Source organism: Octopus bimaculoides, chromosome 14, assembly GCF_001194135.2.
Source record: "Octopus bimaculoides isolate UCB-OBI-ISO-001 chromosome 14, ASM119413v2, whole genome shotgun sequence".
NCBI lineage: Eukaryota > Metazoa > Mollusca > Cephalopoda > Octopoda > Octopodidae > Octopus > Octopus bimaculoides.
Genome location: NC_068994.1, coordinates 19,716,468 through 19,722,329, shown reverse-complemented (window position 1 = coordinate 19,722,329; position 5,862 = coordinate 19,716,468). Strand labels below are relative to the sequence as shown.

General features: G+C 33.6%; 1 protein-coding gene across 2 annotated transcripts in view; it reads left to right on the top strand.

The window, feature by feature from the left end:
• Positions 1-545: 545 nt before the first annotated feature.
• Positions 546-5,862, top strand: part of LOC106874076 (uncharacterized) — a 56,530-nt gene continuing 51,213 nt past the window's right edge. Inside the window, exon 1 of one of the 2 annotated variants that reach the window (XM_052972730.1) lies at positions 546-680. The gene's annotated coding sequence lies outside the window, so the exon portion shown is untranslated. The remainder of the gene's footprint in view (positions 681-5,862) is intronic. The other variant, XM_052972727.1, reaches the window with a different exon arrangement.

Sequence of the window (5,862 nt, the reverse complement as noted above, 5' to 3'; positions counted from 1 at the left end):
GATAGCTACTTTTATTTCTTCCTCTTACACTCCATATTTTATTTATTCAGTAATGGAAGTGTTCGTCATGCGATATGTACAAATAAAAATTAATGATAAAAAAAAAAACTAAAGCGGAAGAAAGAAGACTTAAATAGCCACAGAAATGTTTGTATAAGAAGTAGGTAGAATGATTTTTAGAGGTGAAGTCCTGTAAGATTACAGAAATTCGCTTGCCTTACCATAAATCAATTATGAATAAACAAAGAGGAAGGAGAGACTGCAAAAGGCAATAAACGAGACTGGCACTCTTTTATATTTGAACTGCTAAATCTCACTGAACATCTTTTAATTTACTGCTATCATTTAATTAGCTTGATAAAATGGATTGTATTTTAAATATAGTAAGAAAACAAATGCCTTTTCTAAATTGACTACGCTTCCTAGCTTCATTGTTTGTATAACGCTAAATAAAAAGAAGAAAAACAAAGAATGATTGATTAAATTAAAAGGCATAGCGAACTAAAGGTTACTGCATATCTTCCTCTCCCACAATTTTTCTACTTCTTACTCTGTTCTGCTCAGCAAAGAGGGTGTATCACACGTTTTCACCGGTCTCGCAGCTTGAATTATAGATGCGTGTTCCTTTCACTTCGCTTAAATTAACCTACATTTCTCCTTTCATAACCAACTACATGAACGTAAGAGACTTTATTTGCTACTTCTATTTCCTCTTGTGATTGTATCTGTATTATTGAATCATTCAATTTACAAGTGACCTCGTGAAATCTGCTTCGAGCTATTTTTCATCTTTTTTGTAGCTGCAAAAATAGATTGTTCCAGTTACCTCCCTTCACTTAGAATGAATTAAATTATTACTAAAATCAATTTCAATAGAATTCATTTGTCAAAATTAAAGCTTCTTATCTATTTATTTATTATTTCAAACAAACCACTTAGAATGTATTTTTTTTTTATTTATATTTCTACTGTCTTCCACTAGATTAGATGTACTGTTCGGCAAATAATACACATGTGGAAAACAGTATAGAGTAAGAAAAAGACTTGCAGTGTGGTATTTATAAAATACCAGTTAAGAGTGTAAAGTAAATTCTAAACAAATAAAAAAAAAATGGGGAAAGGTACTACAAAAATTTTTTTTAATTGAAAAATAAAAACTTCTACTAAAATAATCAAATGCTAACGATTAAATAGGGTAAAATCTATATATAATATATCGAAACAGTTCCGAAAATATAGTTTTACAAATGAAATGAAATGTCGGTATTTCCTTACTTATATAGCATTTGCACAAAAAGTGGATAGAATAGTTAAAAAAGTCAAACTAATAACTCATATACAAAATATACTTAATTTTGTTCCTGTCACATTTAAAAACCATTTTAATCTCATTTGTATAACGTATACTACGTGTTTAAATTTCTGCATTTCTTATTAGCTATCTTTCTTTTATCTAATATAAGTGTTGGTATTACGTTTGGCCTCACATTCGCACTTCCGTTTTGACTGCAAATTAAATAATGGTTCGGAAAATAGCACACTTATTAATATAGACATTTTTTAACAATGAACCCACATATATAAACTTCTTCGGTGTAACCTGAAAATAATCGCCAATTTCGTTACGACCTCTTAATCACGTTTATTTTACTGTCTAGATTGGATTGGTATAATATATATACAGTTTATATTTTTATTTTTGACATAAGTTGTCTTATTTCAATATACTTTTTTTTTTTCAATTTCCTTTTGTTGCAGTACAATTTACGACGCATGCTTAGTAGTTTTCCGTAAGGTTAAAAAAAAATTCGCATAATTTCTTTCAATATTATCCATATATTTTCACTACGAATAAATGATTACCTTTCGAGAGAAACCTACCAATCGAATAGATGTGTTTATTCATTCAAATATTCAATAGCAATCCCATTATTGCAATCTATTGACTAAATATGCATAGTAATTGACTACCTTGTATGTTACATGAAGTAGCCACTGTAAACAAGATTATAATGAGTGTGCTTTAAATTTCTATAAATACATTTATGATCATATCAAATACAAGCTAACTAAGCTTCAGGAAATTCTTAACAAATATGTTTATAATGTAAATCATATTATCAAATGAAATCATCATAATTTAGTCCACTTTCTTTAATTTGTTTAGTTGCCAGCCAACTTTATGTGAGAACGTGGTTCGGATTGTTCCTACACTCTTCGGAAAAGGAGGAAAGAAAAATAATGTGGAACTTGAGAGCTGAATACTTCTACCTCTCCTTTCTTTTCTTTCAATCTTGACATATATAGTCCACATTTAAGCATAAGAAGACAGAACAATGTTATGCATAACTATAAATCTATAGCTATATACTTGTATTTGAATATCTTAGTTGACGTAATCATTCATATACAAGATGTTACTCTATATCTGTTTTCAGACAGACGCTCTAACTTAACATTCATCTTTATTATAGTCACCAGTTTTATTGCTACATCAATCGATTGTAGATAGAAATATAGATACGTTCGACAAAACATTTGAATGACTAAGAATTACACCTTTGCTATTCCCACATACATATCTTGTTTCAGTGAATGAAATCTATAAGAAGCAAATTTAATCGATGTTCTCTGTAAAGTAGAAAGCTTAACGCTATTTCAGACAGAAGTAACATGAACGCAACAGTTCTATCGACTCATTCTGTGTGAAACATAGTTTTTCCCTTCATTTATTACATACATACGTCTGCATGTGTGTGTGTGTATTAGTATTTGTACATGTGTGTATGGATATGCATATGTGTGTGTGTGTATGTATATATATATAGATATATATATATATGCATCCATATAATCAGCAAGTCGACTAGCTGTTTAACTGGCGTGTTTCAATATTCATAATCTTATAAATTATACGTTTCATAAATTCAATATACTTCATAAATTCATCTCTTCTAAAATGATAAAATAAAATACAATATTTGAAACAGCTGGGTGAGTGGGTGGGGGGATAGCTGAGGTAATTTCAACAGCAGAAAGCCTATTCTAGCTTATAACAATTTCCAAAATACTTCTTTACAACTACAGTGGAAATTTTGTTACAAATACGTTGAGACGACTACAGGCTTAACATGTAAGGCATATTGCATATTATGTATGAAACAGCTGCAAGAAATTTCGGAAAATAGACAATTGTATTTGATAGTTGTTTGGGTGGTGGGGTTAAGAGCATTGGAAGTAAATAAAATGTATCCAATAATTCTTTAGGTCTTTGTACTTTAGGTGGTGGAAGTATTAAATTGTATAAGCTAATGTTTAGGATTGCTTAGCTATCAAACCGCTTGCTTTGCAAATAAATTGTACATATATTGCGCGGGCACACTCACACCACCACCCCACACACGCGTGTGAGTGCGTTTATGTATGGACAATATATAGTGGTTTTCTGCAATGATTATTAATGAGAGATGGCCAATAGATTCTCTAAATTAGTCACAGTAAGGAATTGGTAAGTTCTCTAAGGGACATAATCTATTCTCAAGTGAAGCTGATGAATATAACCGTAAAAAAGTATTTCTAGCTTTTGTGCAAAAAAAGCTAGGGCTAAGTTCAGAAGAAAACGAGATTTTAGAACCCATCATTGATGTATGTGATGTGTCTGCAGTCAAGAAACAGAGGGTTATTTTTACTGCCAGAACAATTAATGCATTAATGACTAGAAACAGATATGTTTGGTTTGCAGGTAGTGTGTCACCATACAATGAATTAGATACACTATTTTATAATATAAATTAGTTGGAAAAAGAGGTTCGCTAGTAGACAGGTTGTGTGAAATATTAAGACAAATTATGTGAACACTGTGGTAGAAAACTCACTTGGGTCCTACAGTAAGAATTAGCAATTACTTTTCTGGTGTGAATAGTGGTCATGACACCAAATCAGAAACCATTGAGATAGCAAGAACATTAAAAAGAATTCCAATCTTTGTATAAGCTGGCATAGTTTTTGGGTTATGATGTCAATTTTGTTGAAGTAGACCCTGTATAGATCTACTTCAAAGAAAGATGATCAAATGCTAAGGTCAATGTTTCTCGACCTTTTTTGTCCCACATTTTGATTTTCAAAAAACAGATCATCATCATCAACATCATCATCATCATCATCATATCATTGTTTAATATCCATTTTCCATGCTGGCATGGGTTGAAAGGTTTGACAGTTACTGGCCAGCTGTCCAGACTCTAACTGTCTGTTGTGGCATAGTTTCTACAGTTGGATGCCCCTTCCTAATGCCAGCCACTTTACAGAGTGTGTTGGGTGCTTTTACATGCCACAGGCACAGGTGCATTTTATGTGGCACTGGCACCTGCAAAGGACATGCCTGTATGTATGGCTGACAGCAGTTTTACTTAGCTTGACGTATCTTCTCAAGTGCAGCAAATTGCACAATCCCCAGTCCCTTGTCATTTCCTCAGTAAGGCTCAGCATCTGAAGATCCTTTCCCACTACTTCACCCCATGCCTTCCTGGGTTTACTCCTTCCACAGTTTCCTTCCACAATTAGAGCTTGGCACTTCTTTATGCAATTGTCCTCATCCATACACATCACATGACCAAACCAGCTTGGTCTTCTCTCTTGTGCACAACATCTGATGCCTCTTATACCCAGTTTTCCTCTTAAATCATGTGCACTCTGTGTGTGCACACTGATTTTACCCATCCATTGAAGCATGCTAGCTTCATTTCTTTCAAGCCTTCACCGGTCCTCTGTAATCAAAACCCATGTTTCACTGCCATGTTGCATAGTAGTGTGTACACAGACAGCATACAATCTGCCTTTCACTCTGAGGGAGAAGCCCTTAGTTACCAAAAAAGGTTGAAGTTTTCTGAACTTTGCCCAACCCATTCTTATTCTAGCAACTGCACTTTCAGAACTTCCGCAACTGCTAACTTGGTCGCCTAGGTAACAGAAGCTATCTGCTACTTCTAACACCCCACTCACCCCAGCATTTGAGGGTGTCTACTGTCTGCATTTTTGTGCTTATTGTACCCACACATTTTCCACACACAAAGACTATTTTCTCTGTTAACCTTCCTATGGTACCACTATACCTCATATGTGTCCAAAGCTTGCACTGATTACAATGAATGGAGTTTTTACCAACATCCTTCTTACATATCAAGCAGGGCCATTTCCCAGAAGTAACTTGTGATTTATCTGTTTTCCTACTTACTAGGACTTTGGTTTTTGCTAAATTAACTCTAAGGCCCTTAGATTCTAGGCCTTGCTTCTGCATCTGAAATTTCTTCTCTAGGTCAGGTAGTGATTCAGCTATAAGAAGAAGGTTATCAGCATAGAGGAACTCACAGGGGCAGCCAGGCTTGAATTCCTCTGTTAAAGCTTGTGAGACTAAGATATAGAAAAGAGAGGTTTGAGAACTGAACCCTTGGTGAACTCCTACTTGTACACTGAATTCACTGCTATACTTGTTGCCAACCTTCACCTTACCTTGTGAATGGATTTGGTAGATGGAAGCTGAAAGAATCCTGTTGTATATATCTATATATATATATATATATATATATATATCGATGTGTGTGTCTTTGTGTCTGTGTTTGTCCCCATCACCACTTAACAACTGGTGCTGGTGTGTTAACATCCCTGTAATTTAGTGGTTCAGCAAAAGAGATCAATAGAATAAGTACCAGGCTTACAAAAAATAAGTACTGATGTTGATATATTTAACTAAAAAGATTCTTCAAGGTGGTGCCTCAGCATGGCCACAGTCTAATGACTAAGACAAGTAAAAGTTGAAAGATATATATGTGTATATATATATATATATATATATATATATATATA